At 40.5% G+C, this 16,887-nt stretch overlaps 1 long non-coding RNA gene across 1 annotated transcript; it reads left to right on the forward strand.

Annotated features, from left to right (window-relative positions):
* Positions 1 to 3,377: 3,377 nt before the first annotated feature.
* Positions 3,378 to 12,980, forward strand: LOC143413705 (uncharacterized). Its single transcript, XR_013094318.1, has 3 exons — positions 3,378 to 3,738; positions 5,949 to 6,096; positions 12,715 to 12,980. It is a non-coding gene; the product is annotated as an uncharacterized LOC143413705 (long non-coding RNA).
* The last annotated feature ends 3,907 nt before the right edge of the window (positions 12,981 to 16,887 follow it).

The raw sequence follows: 16,887 nt of genomic DNA on the forward strand, positions 1-16,887 counted from the left end.
CGCTCTGTTTTGTAATTTTAACTTATTTTATGTATTTTATGACTATTGTTCCTTTTATTAATTGTGTTTTTTGTAAGGTGACCTTGGGTTTCTGAAAGGCGCCCTCAAATAAAATGTATTATTATTATTCAGAATCAGAATCAGAATCAGAATACTTTATTGATCCCTGGGGGAAATTATTTTTTGTTACAGTGCTCCATTTTAAACCAACATTAAGACAAGACAGACAATACGCTAACTAAGAATAGTACAATATATACATATATATACATACATACATACATAAGTCACTTATAAATAAATATTTGGAAAAGAAACATGTGTAGTTGTAGCAGCAAACAGTGTGTTAAGTGGATGCGTTGTACAGGGAGATGGCCACAGGCAGGAATGATTTCCTGTGTCGTTCAGTGGTGCTTTTATTATTATTATTATTATTATTATTATTATTATTATTATTATTATTATCAATACAGTATTAAATGTTAACAGGTTGAATATAATAATCGTAGAGTAGACAGTGGTCCCTCATTTATTGCAGCAGGGGTTCTCAGAATAACTAGCCCCTGGTCACGCATTTTATACACTGTTTTCCCCACACACATGAACATTGGTCACAGTTCTCACAATTGATTCTCAAAGTGCAAACCTTTGTAGATTGCAAAACGTAAAAGTATTATTATGCCGCGTTTTGTCTTCATCTGCCTGCCACTTTCGTGCGCCTTTTCCCCTCGCGGTGCAGGTGTCTATTTCCGAATGAGGGTCATAGTTATGGGTGTTTTTGTGCTGTTTTTTCTATTGGACGTGATGGTTATCAAAACCAAACGTGATAAATTAGGCAAGCGCAGGAGACACAGCACGGAGGAGATTTGGCAATCACAGGCTGCAGAATGCAATGCTGTACTGTGCAATAAAAAAATCAGCAAAAAAGCGAAGCAGTGACGGATGAACAGCGGGACCACTGTGTGCTGTTTATTAATAAACAATAAAATATATTCCTAAATGACAACATGCATAAAAGCAGAACGGTATTTGTACGTCAGTGGGAAAATAGCGGTGGCTTGCTAGCTTTTGTGCGGCTTCCCCGGGTCAGTAAAAACTTTCAAAAGAGAAATGAATGAACTTACCAGGTTGCCCGATCTCTTCACATATCTTCCTCCAAGCTCGGTCCTTTTTATTCCTGTCTCGGTACAGAAAGCAGCTGGTGTCGTACAGCTCCAAGTTGTTTGCTACCGCATTGATTAGCCTTCCCCTCCATCGAAGTATCCGGTTGTTCAGTCTGACGTCACTAGCCGTGTCTGGGTCTAAACTCCGCTGCAGGTCCATATATCAAACGATTACTGTGGCATTACTGAGAGTTGAAAAACTGTCTAAAGTCTTTCATCTTTAATAAAATGATCAGCGTTCTGCTCTACCAGGTGTAACAATTGAGTTTAACATCCAGGCATCCATGAAAACGGAATTTATGACATTTAACGCAGTTAGAAGTTAGCAGGGAGTTAGCTCGCTAGCTTCTATCTAAATACAATATAGCATGTCCTGACTGCGGGGTTTTGGAAACAAATTCAAACGTACAGCTCTGTTATCACTTCCAACATAAATGAAGACAGAAAACTAAACAGCAGTGACGTTTGTAGGGTTACTGAAGTTGGGCTAGCTGGTATATAATGATGTGCTACGTGACCGCTAGCGACACAGCTATGTTAGCATAATATAAACAAGCTAACTTTTTTTCCACTCGATAAAAGTTAACGTGAGTGTTCTCTAGGGATGGGTATCGTTTAGGTTTTATCCGATACCGGTGCCAAATCGGTACTTTTGAAACGGTGCCGGTGCTTAAACGGTGCTCGAACCGGTGCTTAAAGAATGGAGAACACAAAATTGGTCCAAAAACCTCTCATGTTCAGCTGGTTTTTTTTGTAAAAAGATAACAATGTGTGCCTTTTCTGCAGCTATGTGGCATATATGGCATCACTCTTGGCTGGAAGCAGTGCTTAAACAATGGAAAAAACACAAACTTTGTCCAAAACCTCTCATGTTTAACTGTTTCCCACTTTTTCTTTGGTCATTTTAGCCTTTTTGGCCAGGGTGAAGGGAGTATCTGCCATCAAACAAGAAGACAGCCGCATGTAGCTATGATGGTGTTTGCTAGTTCACCTTACATGCATTAATATAATAACGTGGTTAGCCTACTCAACGTAAATTACACACGAACAACATGAAGCTACTCATGCAGAGAAGAATGGCTGCTGCTGCCATCATCATCCATCATCATTTCTGCTACACTGGCAGGGCTAGGGGCCAGGACTCTATTCTTCGGGTTTTTGGGGGATGTTGCTCCGGGTCCGATAACTGGCAACCCACCCGACGTGCACGGTGTGAGGTCTCGCAGCAAATACGGCGCATTTCTCGGCTTTTAAAAAAAACGCTATGCGTCGCCAGCTGTTTAATCGGATTCTTGGTGTTACCTCCTTTGACAGTATCACAGTATCAGCTTAAAGCACTTGTTGCAGGCTGCTGAGTTTGCATATTTTGCTGTGAAGTACAGCCAGACTTTTGACCGCTTCGCCTTGGACATTTTTAATCTGTAGCTCTGCTCTAACAGAACGTACGTACCTGGCCCCGCCTACTATCCTCGGAAACATAAAATGATTGGCTAGAAGTGTATCACAGCTCAGGAAAAAAAAGCACCGAAATAAAGCACCGAAATGTGCGCTGCTTTTCGGTCTGGTTACTACCGTTTATGTCACCGGTACCCATCCCTAGTGTTCTGGTGGTCAGAAACAAATGTAATCGCATGGCAGGATGCTGTAAAAGGACCAAACTTCAGCCAGGAGAACAACTGAGATAATCCATCCACAATACGAGGTTAGTCATTAATATACTGCTGCATGGGCTGGGCTGTAGTTACATCCTAAGGTTTTAAAAACTGAGCTTAAATAAATGATTAGTGGTAATAAAAGCCGAGGGAGGTCAACAGGGATCACTGACTGTTTTAGGAGCTTTTTGAGATCAAATAGAAGAAAATACAAAACATTAAACATGTTAACAACACAAAAACCATATTAAACGCAGACTACTTTAGACCCGGAAGTAGGATTCATCACGTCATCACTGAACAACCGGATTAAAGGCTTTGGCTGGATCTGCCCCTTTGACCTAGGTCACAGCCACGTCACCAGGCTCCTGATTGGTTGTCGCGGCGCGATTTGATGCTGGAGTTCAGCTTTTTCCAACTCGAGCGGTAGACGCGAAACGCGCGTATGCACAAAATGCAACACAAAAACTCATGCGCGTGGTTTTATTCGTGAGTCAAACGCACCAGACGCGCTACACTGACGCGCGTTTCACGCGTTTTGGCGTTTTCGCGACGCAAATCTGCTTCCGAATTTTCGCGGGACCCGCAATCGCGTGTCATCGCGCCTTTCCATTGACTTTACATGTAAACCTGACGCTCGATTCGCGTCCATCGCGTTCGGTGTGAACACACCATTAGAGCCGGATCTTTGACATGAACGACGCGAGCTGGCTCCTTATTGGGAGCCGTGTTTTGTTTTGTTTTTCTCTCTCTCTCTCTCGCACTTTTTTTCTGCTCCACTCAGCATGCGAGCCTTCCCAGATGGCCTTATTGTGCCTTACGCTGGGAAGAGGGGGAGGGGCGGTAGTTACACTCAGTAGCACGGGAACAGATCAGGAGGGAGAGAGAGAAAGAGCCAGGGACAACAACGTCACATTAGAAAGGTATAGTAATCATCCACAACTATTTTCAGTTGCAGATGATAAAGGATTCAGAAAGTTTATTCATGCAGGTCCATATGACAGAGAATGTGCATCTTCTTTTTGTTTTCATATTATAATTTATATTTAATTGTGTTGTGGTTTGCAGTGTTTTGTGTTGTTTCACTTTAAATTTGTTTAAAAGGAAAAAGATGAAAATTTTAATAGTTAAAAGTTGAAATGTGAATAGTTGATTTTGGTATTATATTATTTATTTATTACATTTTATGTGGAGTGAATAAATAAAAGTACATTTACGGTGGCCCCTACAGACAAAGCACATAAACTTCAAATCACGTACGAACCCTGAAGCACGTACAAACCCTGAAGCACGTACAAACCCTGAAGCACGTACAAACTCCAAAACACGTACAAACTCCAAAACACGTACAAACTCCAAAACACGCACAAACTCCAAAACATGTGAAAACTCCAAAACACGTACAAAAGAAAACAGAAGTGCTCCAGGATGCTAGGGGGCAGTGTTGAGCTTTTGTTACCTGGTGGCTACACAAGCCAGCAAGTACCAACGACCGGATTTGGTGTGTGGTAGTAACAGGTAAATGAACATTTTTTTCTTTTTTATTATTTGACTATATATGAATGCTTGTGTATAAATACACAAACAATACACATATGCTTTCATGCTTTTAATTGTGTAATTTAAGTGATCTAGGTAGCTCTGTTTTGGAAGTTCAGTTCATGCTAGAAATGTGTTTTGGAGTTTGTACATGTTTTGTCTCTAGGGGCCACCGCATATATTTATATATAAACATATATAAATAAAACCACTTTTCTTTTTACATTAGTAATTCCTTTTGTTTAGTGCCACCTTCGCTGTTGTGATTGGTGTGGGGGTAGGGACAGGCTTAGGGCGTCGGGGGGTTCCCCAGGAGCATCTTCCTTGGGGGGCTCAACCCAGGGTAGCGGTCATGGCCTATTGGGGGCTCTGTTGGCTCTTAGATGACGGTTTCCTCGTGGCTGCGTGCAGCGGGGCTAGGGGCGTCCGTGCTGACGGACGTGGGTTACTGACCTGGTAGCCTGGCTGCCCCGGGGTGGGTCCGAGACGGGCGTGAGGTTCTGGGGGTGCTCCGTCTCCGGGCTGGGGCCCCTCCGCCTACCCCACTCCTGCTTTACAGGTGAAAATAGAGCAACAGGACCGCTGAGTCTTTGACTTTATTTATTTTCTGCTGTGTTTTACTTGCATCTATTTGAAAGACTGAGTGTAAACACAAAAAATATTTTATTTTATGTGCTGGAATGTGCAGAAAATAGGTTTAAATGTTAAACTAATTTATTCAACTCAGAGAATGTTGCATATAATTAAATGTTTGCTTGATGCATAAAGTTAAAAGATTAAAACGAATAAAACAAGTTAAAAAGAGACTTTTCCATTTAATTACATTTTGTATGATGGATTATGTAGAAAAAGTAGAATTGGGCTGAAAGATCTATCGCTTTATTACCTATTCAGGTTGTAAATCGTGTTTTTAAAAAGTAACTAAGTAATTAATTACTTTTGAAAATAAGTAATCAGTAAAGTAACGGGATTACTTATTTGGGGAACTAATCAGTAATTAGTTACTGATTACTTTTTTCAAGTAACTTGACCAACACTGCTTGTTACTCACAAGAGCTTAACAGATGGACTGGCGAAGACGGAATATCAACGCTGGTCTTAAATACTGCCTTGCTGATTGTCCTGGATGTCGATCAGGTGAGGAGAGCAGGTGAAGTGATGTGGACTCCGCCCAGGGACAGATGCACAGGGAGGCAGTGGAAAAACACAGGTGGCTCACCCAGACCATGACAAAGACCCATCCATCCTAATCAGGGTCAGAGGGAGCTGGCGTGCATCCCAGCTGCCACAGGCCAAGAGACGGGGTACAACCTGGAACCTGGACAGGTCACCAGTGTGTCGAAGGGCTAAAGCTAATTCCAAAACATGGGACGCTGCCTAAGACACTGCAAAGGATTTGTGTACTCAATAACTTAACTTTACAAAAGTTGATTTATTTAGCAATGAATCTGCATTTATGCACATTGTTGTCCACAGAATGAAAAAATAAAAAATGATCAAACTGTGGAACATATGAAAGCATTTTAAAAATGATAATCTGTTATTGTTGAAATAAATATTTCACAAAATTTCACAAATTTTTTCTGTGTTTCAGACTGTTTCAGGCTGGAGGCACTACTGGTTCTGGAGAATCAAAGGAGAACCAGCAAGGCTGCGGGACTAAATGATGGCCTACCCTCACTTCCAGCCTGTAATAGGAGGAAGCACTTGCCAGATGATCCACCGGTGCTTGATTGTTTTAGGTGGGTCCCATAAAGGGTGGAGAGCCCAGGAGGTCTCATTTAGCTCATTTAGCTTGTAACGACCTGCGGGAGGCAGACTGTGCGGAGTGGATAGTGAGGACCAACCCAAATGCCTACAACATGAATGAAGTTCAACTCAGCTGTTGGCTGCCTTTTGTTGAGTAACTAATATGTAAACTGGGACAACACTGGGTAAACTAGAACAGTAGGAACATGGATACACAGTTAGTGAACAGGCGTCTGAGCCAGGACCAAGGAAAACAGAGACAATGTATAAACTGAGGGGTAACAAGTGGGACACATGGGACATAGCCATACCAAGACAGGGGAAGTGGAACTGAAGAAAAATGGGAACAGTTAAGACAGACAAAATGTAAAGACATGACTAAGACAGAGAAAGGAAAGCGAAGGAATCAAGAAAAGAATCAGGGGCCCACGAGTCCAAAGAAAGAACAAAACACAGAAAGTCCTGGAAGTAAGCCGTGTGTCCTTTATTTATCCAGGTAAAAATCTAATTGAGATTAAAAATCTCATTTTCAAAAGAGACATGGCAACAAATGTCAAAAATAGATGTACCACATAAGTATATAACATTTAAAAAGAAAAATACAACAACAGATCATTAAGAGTAGGGATGGGTATCGTTTAGGTTTTATCCGATACCAGTACCAAACCGATACTTTTGAAACTGTGCCGGTGCTTAAACGGTGCTCGAACCAGTGCTTAAACTTAGCTTAAGGAATGGAGAACACAAAATTGGTCCAAAAACCTCTCATGTTCAGCTGGTTTTTTGTAAAAAGATAACAATGTTAGCCTTTTCTGCAGCTATGGGGCATATATGGTATCACTCTTGGCTGGAAGCAGTGCTTACACAATGGAAAAAACACAAACTTTGTCCTAAACCTCTCATGTTTAGCTGTTTCCCTCTTTTTCTTTGGTCATTTTAGCCTTTTTGGCCAGGGTGAAGGGAGTATCTGCCATCAAACAAGACAGCCGCATGTAGCTATGATGATGTTTGCTAGTTCACCTTACATGCATTAATGTAATAACGTGGTTAGCCTACTCAACGTAAATTACACACGAACAACATTAAGCTACTCACGCAGAGAAGAACGGCTGCTGCTGCATCATCATCCTCATCATTTCTGCTACACTGGCAGGGCGGGGCCAGGACTCTCCTCTTCGGGTTTTTGGGGGATGTTCTAACTCCGGGTCCGATAACAGCCAACCCACCCGCAGTAGATGTGCTCGGTGCGAGGTCTCGCAGCAAGCTATCAAATACGGTGCATTTCTCGGCTTTTAAAAAAAACGCTATGCGTCGCCAGGTGTTTCATCAGATTCGAGGTGTTACCTCCTTTGACAGTATCACAGTATCAGCTTAAAGCACTTGTTGCTGCTGAGTTTGCATCTTTTGCTGTGAAGTACAGCCAGACTTTGACCGCTTCGCTTTGGGCATTTTTAATCTGTAGCTCTGCTCAAAAAGAACGTCTATCCTTGCAAAGTTAAAATGATTGGCTGGAATACAAAGTGTGTGACATCTCAGCAAAAAAAGCACTGAAATAAAGCACCGAAATGTGCGCTGCTTTTCGGTCTGGTTACTACCGTTTATGTCAGAACCGGTACCCATCCCTAATTAAGAGAGACAATAAAAACAATCACACTGAGTAAAAGAGTTTTTCTCTTGTTCCTTTAAGATGGACTTAAACTCCCCCCAGGTAACCAGTTCAGATCATTTCAGTTCTGCTGTAGATTATATATTAAAGCACCTTGAGGCGACTCTTGTTGTGATTTGGAAGTATAAAAATAAAATTGAATTGAATTGAATTATTCCAGGAAGCAGGGGCTATTTAAAAGCCTTTTCCCTAATTCTGTTCTGATATTTGGGACAATCAGTTGTTGATATTGTGAGAATGAAGGCTGTATTGGTTGTGGCTTTAACACATTTAAACAGATAAATAAGAGGGAACCCAAAGAGTTATTCAAGTTTCTCTGAGGTGGGTTTGGACTCACTATCCTACAGCAGTGTTACTTTCCTTTGCTCATGGAAGAGGTGATTAGGGTTTTTGGATTGATGAGAGGGAATTTTCCCCCATATCCCACATGAATCACTGGTGTGTCTTCCAGGTTACAAATACATTAGGTTTGCATTGTAGTTTATATACTGTTGAACTCCCAAGTTTATGGGCAAAGCTCCAGATATTTTGGTGTCCCTCTGTGAAGACAGATGAAATGCATTGGATTGGCATTTGTTGTTACACTTTCTCTTACCGTACACTACTAAATCTCCATTTGCACTATTTGCCTGGTTTACACTCAATGTCACTTACCCATTATATTGTATATTGTATAGCTTTCTTGTTATATGTAAAATTGTATTTATTTAAATTTTTACTTTTTAATTATTTTACTTGCATTTTTAATCACTTTTATATTTAAATATATTTAAATGTTCATTTGCTATTTATCTAGGGATTGAGAGTAACGCAATTTCTATTCTCTGTATGTCCTGTACATGTGGCAGAATCGACAAATAAAGTTGACTTTGACTTTGACTTTGATTAAACTGCACAGTTCTCCAAGTTCTACTAAGAAAGACAAAGCAGGCTTGTGGAATTAAATTTGCAGAATGGCTGATCTTTCTGCCATTTCACTTGTTTTCTCCATCTCAGTATGTCATTTAAAAGTTTAAAGCATTTTCCTTTATCTTAATCTGTTTCATTTTGTGTCATTTTAATACCCCGGAAAGCTGTAGAGGCTTTTTTTCCCCCATAATAGTGATGAAGCATTATGTGGATGATGTGTCTCACTCCGTCTCTCATACACTTTCAACTGTTCTTGCTCCCCCTTACTTTCTTTTTTGTTTTGTGTCTAAATCTAGCTTTCAAAGTTACAATACAGTTGTTTAAAGCCTCTGAATTGCTGATCAGGCCATGAAACTGTCCACTGAAAAGTGGGCAACAGATGGACAGGAAGAGAGGGAGACAGAAACCTTAATAGAGTAAGCATAGAGGGCCAAATGTTAGTCTAAAAGCTTCAAAGTGCCTTTAGCAATGGTGGATTAAGGTCACAGTGGAGTTTCATAATGACTACACACAGCACACTGTCAGTTAATATCACAGCCAGTCAAACACACGCCCCCTCAACAATTACTGTTCTGTAGCTATCGTGGGAACTCCTGCCAATCACGCTGAATGTCGAGGTATGCTTTACTCGTTTCTAGTGTGTGCAGGGGTCACACATTTAGAGTTTTTCATTCCACCTAAAAAAGTTCAATCCCCGAAAGAGTTCAATCCCCGATAATCCCCAAATCCCCACCTGCTCAAACTGTTTTTCAGTTTCCCTCTGACACTCAGTCTGGCTGTGTGTGTGTGTTTGTTTATGTGTATTGAGTGTGTGGCTATCTATTCGTACTCGTTCTCAGCTCACCAGTGTTGAGCGAGTTGCAGTGATGCTTTCTGCCATGAGTGTCAAAATGTGGACAATAACAGTCAAATAGCAGAGTCCTATTAAATGACAGCTAGGAGTGGTGTATATATGCAGCTTATGAGTATCACAAGATACAGAAATATACACATATATTTTACACATATATTTGTGTATATTTGTGTAGCTGATAGGATGTGATGCTACATTACATGTTTCTTAATACTCTGTATTTTGTGTATATTGAGACATGATGTTATTCCTTCAAAACAAGCCACGTTCCTTTGTTGTAAACATATGTATACCCTGCTGTTTACTACAAATACACAAATATTCACTAAAGCACAACTGCAATAATTGTCTATTGTTGTCAAGCTTATTTGCTAGAAACGACAACGGCTATCATTTCTCACACAGACAAATGTGGAATAAGACAAGATGGTTTGACATGTAAAATAAATATCTTTTTTTTAATTGTGTGATTGTACACTATTTATATAGTGATATATATGCTGATATAGCAGCAATTAAACTGATGGTTAATATGTGGAAAGCATAACGTTGTGTTTTGGGGAGCATGAGAACATTTTATATATGCAAAGATGTGAAATAATGCAAATTTACACTGTATGATGAGAAGTTAAAAAATACTTCAACTTTATTGAAACCTGATTCTGTGTAATGAAAGTCAGATGAAATTATTTATTCTTTCACTTAGAGACTGGGCTTAAAGGAAACACCTTGAGGAACATATAGCAAAAAAATTGAAAGTGCATCCAAATCACCTCACCAGAGGAGTTTGTGTGATGGTGAATACCTTTCAGACTCAGTTCAGCTTCAAAGCTATGAGACTTCTCACTCTAACATCACAAAGTTTCCAGCATACAGAGGATGCTGTCCTTGTGTCCTAAAAAGTCCTAAAAAGGGGATAAATCATCGAAGATGCTCAGCCATGATGCTTCTCTTTCAGCAGGTTCATCGCGAATGAGACATCGTGACCAGAGCCCAAACTTATTGGTAATGTCACAAGAAAGACAATGGTGTGCTTGGTTTCAACGTAACTTTATTCTTTCATGAGTTATTTACAAGTTTCTGAACACTTATAAAACATGTTCAATGTGCTGCCCATTGTGTTGGATTGTCAATGCAACCCTCTTCTCCCACTCTTCACACACTGATAGCAACACCGCAGGAGAAATGCCAGCACAGGCATCCAGTATCTGTAGTTTCAGGTGCTGCACATCTCGTATCTTCACACCATAGACAATTGCCTTCAGATGACCCCAAAGATAAAAGTCTAAGGGGGTCAGATCGGGAGACCTTGGGGACCATTCAACTGGCCCACGACGACCAATCCACTTTCCAGGAAACTGTTCATCTAGGAATGCTCGGACCTGCACCCATAATGTGGTGGTGCACCATCTTGCTGGAAAAACTCAGGGAACGTGCCAGCTTCAGTGCATAAAGAGGGAAACACATCATCATGTAGCAATTTCAAATATCCAGTGGCCTTGAGGTTTCCATTGATGAAGAATGGACCCACTATCGTTGTGCCCCATATACCACACCAAACCATCACTTTTGTTGGTCCAACAGTCTTGGAGGGATCCATCCAATGTGGGTCAGTGTCAGACCAATAGCGGTGGTTTTGTTTGTTAACTTCACCATTCACATAAAGGTTTGCCTCACTGAACAAAATCTTCTGCGTGAACTGAGGGTCCTGTTCCAATTTTTGTTTTGCCCATTCTGCAAATTCTGTGGCCGATCTGGGTCATCCTCGTTGAGATGCTGCAGTAGCTGGAGTTTGTAAGGGTGCCATTTGTGAGTAGCTAATATCCGCCGAAGGGATGTTCGACTAATGCCAGTGACATGCGGCGAGTGCTACGCTGTGGGCTCTTGCTGAATGAAGCTAGGACAGCCACTGATGTTTCTTCATTACTGACAGTTTTCTTGCGTCCACATTTTGGCAAATCCAACACTGAACCAGTTTCACGGAACTTAGCAAGCAGTTTGCTAACTGTAGCATGGGAGATGGGTGGTCTCGTAGGGTGTCTTGCATTGAAATCTGCTGCAATGACCCGGTTACTGCGTTCACCAGATATCAACACAATTTCCATCCGCTCCTCACGTGTTAACCTCTTCAACATGTCAATGGCTGTGAACAAAGAGAAACTTGTAAATAACTCATGAAAGAATAAAGTTACGTTGAAACCAAGCACACCATTGTTTTCTTGTGACATTACCAATAAGTCTGATGTGTCACATGACCCTCTTCCTATTGAAGAAACAAAAGTTGTATCCAAGATGGCCGACTTCTAAATGGCCACCATGGTCACCGATCATCTTGAGGAGTTTGCCCCTCACATATACTAATGTGCCACAAACAGGACTTTAATATCACCAACCATTCCCATGTTGTTACGGTGTATCCATATAAAGGCCCACCCTGTAGGGCAGCACGGTGGCACGGTGGTTAGCACTGTTGCCGCACAGCAAGAAGGTCCTGAGTTCAATTCCACCATCAGGCCGGGGTCTTTCTGTGTGGAGTTTGCATGTTCTCCCCGTGTTTGCGTGGGTTCCCTCCGGGTACTCCGGCTTCCTCCCACCGTCCAAAGACATGCAGCTTGTGGGGATAGGTTAATTGGATAATCCAAAATTGCCACTAGGTGTGAATGTGCGAGTGAATGGTTGTCTGTCCCTGCGACAGACTGGCGACCTGTCCAGGGTGTACCCCGCCTCTCACCCTATGACAGCTGGGATAGGCTCCAGCGCCCCCCGCGACCCTGAAAAGGAGAAGCGAATGGATGGATGGTCCACCCTGTAGATCATTGATTACATTTTAAACAGGTTGTAGTCAGAGCCCGCATTTTGAACAAAGTTATTAACTCTTTTAACAGTTTTAAGCTGTTTTAAATTGCATTTCTTTGATGGGAATTCTTTTATCTCATTTATACATTGACAGTTTTTAAATAAATTAAGTAACTTTTGACCACGTATTTCATTCTGAACTTCATAGCCTCACTGGGCCGGGCTGCACCTCATTATCCTGCCTTCCCTGGCCAAAGCAGTGGCTCAAAGCTTCTCGTCGCTGAACTGTTGTTTTTCACATATTGGTGTAACCCGGCTCTCATCACGCCTCATGTTTTTCCTAGTGGTTTCCTGGTTCTGATCATCCTTCGTTTTTTTTCTCCATAGATTTCCTGGACCCTTCCTGTAACCCTTTTTTCCTGATTGCTGAGAGTGAGTGTTTGGCAGTGTGGAGTGGAGTGATAGTGTGGCGCGAACTGGATCACAAGAGCAGAGCGTGTGTGCAGAGACTGGAACGAGTGGCATGTGGATCAGCAAGCGAGTGTGGAGCACCATTCCCCTTCCTGCCCGTGGATCCCTGGAGCCCCTGACCATTCCCCTCACTTTGTATATAGCTCCCTTTGTGTTGTAAATAAAGGACGGTTTAATTTAATCCCAGAGTCTGTGCTTGAGTCCGTTCAGTCAGCCTTGACAGAATCTAATAAAAAAAACAAGCTGTTGCTGCGTCCACTTTGCTTGTGTTGCCACAGTTGTCCTACATGTACCAGTATGAGTCGAATAAACTAATAGAAAAAATGTCTAAATGTGGTACTTGGACCATTTTCATACTTTATATTTGATCTTTCATTTTCTTTGATATTTGGACTGATAATTACACTGGGAAGGAGCTTCTATCCCCAAGCCATCCGTGCCCTAAACACACACACCCGCCCTCTCACATCATCTATAATTGACTGAGACAGGACTCTTCCAGACACTAAACCAAGGCACAATGTACATTTCAATTCCTTTAATTTTAAATATGTTTATATTGTCTATCCTGTAAAATAGTCAGATGTCTATTCATATTAATGTACAGAATTCACCTGCTTGCTGCTACTACTGCACATTCACCCAGTGTATATACTATATGTATGTATATATATATATATAATGTTCTTCCTCTACACCCCCCCCCCCCCCCCCCCCCCATTTTTGCACATGTCGAGGAGCGTGTCAGACTACATTTCACTGTGTGTTATACTTGTATAACTATGCATGTGACAAATAAAGAACCTTGAACCTTGAATAAGGGCACAAACCAGAGGAAATCGGTGTCAGCAGAAGCTTTCCATAACACTTGGTCAGTGTTCACAGAAAAAAAAACTTTTAAAAAAAAAAAACCCACAAATCTGATGAGAGCAATATTTCCAAGAGGCTGTGCTATTGAAAACTATGAATGGCTCTGTTGTCAGACACCAGTGATGATAGCAATACAACTTCTCTTGGTCTAAACAATCAAAATGTCTTGTTTATCGGGTAAGGAGGAAGCAGCAGGCTTCCACCACATCCATCTGTGCCGAGTTGTCTCCTGGGGGAACTTTCAAGGTTCATTTAAGGGTAGAAACACTAAAAGCGGGAAAAGAGCTAACAAGATCATCCTTGTACTAAAAACTGGAGTGCCAAAGTGAACAGAGAGCGCTGACATAGCAGACTTTTTTCAAACCATTTTAAGCATGCATGAATGTACCAAAGTGATCAAATGTTTTATATTTCCTTTCATTAAAAAAGCAAAGATCTGTATTTGGTGCACACCTGCACTTCACTGCTGAAACTGGGAATGTCTACTGTGCTGGATGTGATTCCAGCCTACTTCCAAATCTCAGAGGAAGATGATCAAACTAATAAATCTCCCTCGTGTCAATAACTTTTATTACATGACATTTCTAGGGTCTATTTGAATGTTCTGCGTTGATTCTTTTTTGTTTGTTTAATCTCTAGGTCACTTTGTTCTTGAGTTGTCCACGCTGCCCGCCGAGCAGTGTGTCGACAAAAGCCCATCAGCCTTTTACAGCCAAGGGGTCAAATAAAATAAAATAAAATAAAATCACTTTTATTGTCACATCACATGTGCATGTACACTGGTACAGTACATGTGAGTGAAATTCTTGTGTGCGAGCTTCACAAGCAACAGAGTTGTGCAAAAAATACAATAACATAAGAACAAGCAAATATAACAATGGCTACATCTGAGAATTATATGAATAAATATATGTACAATATAAGAGTGTATGCATATTACTGAATGTGTATACTAAATATGTATGTCTACGCGTGTGTGTGTGTGTGTGTGTGTGTGTGTGTGTGTGTGTGTGTGTGTGTGTGTGTGTGTGTGTGTGTACATATTTTACAAATTAAATAGAGTAAAAATAAAATAAATATACAAAATATACAAAGGTTGGTAGTTGGTACACTCAAAAAAGTAAAATTTGGTGGTTATTGCATTTACATGACTCTAACATGTAATTTGAACACAATGAATTTATGTTTCCAAGGTGAACGTAATAAAATCATATAAGATCTACATGAAATTTACCAACTTAGCACCTCTTAAATTTATTCTTGTTGATATGACATGATAAAATCTAACAAGAGTGGTTAGCTGCCTTAAAGACTCGCGATATCACAAGATCACGTGAGATTTTAAACAACAGGAGGGAGGAAAGCACATGGTTTGCTTCTCGGTCATCTTGGAAAGGTAAGAGTGAATCTGTCTTCATCCATCCAGATGAAAATACTTTTTGTGCAAAGATATCATTAGTTTGTCTATTCTTTTCAGTGATATTTATTCACATTTGTTTTTTGTTGTTGTTTTTTTTAAATCTGTCTGTTTATGCCATTTTCGCTAGCTAACACGTTAGTACAACAATATAGCACAATGTCAAGCTAGCACAAGTATAAAAGCCTAATATGAAAGACATAGCTACTTCAAATGTAGATATTGCTTATAACTTAACCTCTGCAAATAAGCTAGTTGGACCCTACCACAGAAACTGTTGTGATAAATACAAATTTTATGTGTGGGTTGATTAAATGTGTAAGTTTGTAAGTTGCAATTGTTCCACAGTAGTTTACTTAACAATTGATGTATGTTTTTAGTACACTGAGGAGGAAAGACCAAACATGAACTGATATTTTTTCAGTTTTTTTTATTTTTTTGAAATAAAATATGTCTACTTAATAAACTTAGAGACTTGCAGTGCCCTCCTGTTAAGATAACACATGTTTAATTGTGAAATGGTATTTTAGGTAAGGTGATCATTTTTAATTTGAAATTTGTGGGACTGATTTATCTAATCTGTTTCAGGACGCAGCTGCCATCCAACCCCATAAGTGACCATTGTCGAAAGGGATCATTGGCCATTATCAAGTTTGTGATTTGAATGTAGTTGGGCTAAAAACATTGAAAGGGTCTTAGTGATTGATTGAGTCCAGTCATTAATTACTTAGGGTTCACTTAAATGAAGATTAGCCTGTTGTTTATTTATTTAACCTTTGAGTGAAGGATGTGGCATTGTAAGGTGTGTAGTGGATCTCTACCTAGTAGATATGAGCTACTAAAACATTTTAGACTTCAGCACCGGCACATGCCACGTTACCCATGCCCACACATAGACTGCCCATGTACTTTTAAGACATTTAATGCTTTGTACATTCATTTAAGTAGAGTCCATGCTCAACAGAACACCCAGAGGTTGCAGCAATTATCAACATACAGTTGTCATTTGTGCACCTGTAGCAATCTTCCAACAGAGAAGTCTTATTTTTTACACATTGGCACTCATCTGAAAAGTAGTGAAACCGTTACTTGTATGTTTGAAAGTTGTACTTTTCACACAAATATATATGGAACATTTCATTCTCACAAGAACAGGAAACACACCCCACATACATTCAAAGATTTCAAGCCCGGTGTAGTTAAAATCACACAAGTTTCACAAGGATCCTCTTATAATCCTGAGGAAGATGCAGGTAATCAAGTGTCTGCAGTTTCAGCAGACAGTGCATGTTCAAGTAGCGGTTCAGATGTAGCTAAGAACTTGCCTGAAGTAATTGAGAAAAATTTTGCCGCAGTGTTGCTCAAGTTGGAGCATTTTGCACATGTGCCAGGCACAAAAATTGATGAGTTCTTAGAAGAACTGCACTACTTAAGTTCAGCAACACTGCCCCTCTCGATTGAAATTCTAGAAAGGGTGTTTCAGAAACACAGTGTCACAACTGAAAGGTCCATGTTAGAAGAGGTAGCCACTGCTATCTGTGTATCTAACCCGTTGCTCAAAGCGATCGAGAAGGGGGGACCCCTGAGCTCAACTTACATCCGCAACCAGTATTATAAAGAAAGCTTTAACACTGTAGAACCCATTGAGTACATTCTTGATGCCAAGGAAAAAAGGAGTTTTCAGTACGTGCCTGTACTTAAGTCTTTGCAGCAGCTCTTTGTCAGGAAAGGTGTTGTGGACAGGTTAGTTGAAAATCACAAGGCCCAAAATAGGGGGACTATTGAACACCATACTTACAACT

The sequence above is a fragment of the Maylandia zebra genome, linkage group LG18 (genome assembly GCF_041146795.1).
Source record: "Maylandia zebra isolate NMK-2024a linkage group LG18, Mzebra_GT3a, whole genome shotgun sequence".
Taxonomy (NCBI): Eukaryota; Metazoa; Chordata; class Actinopteri; order Cichliformes; family Cichlidae; genus Maylandia; species Maylandia zebra.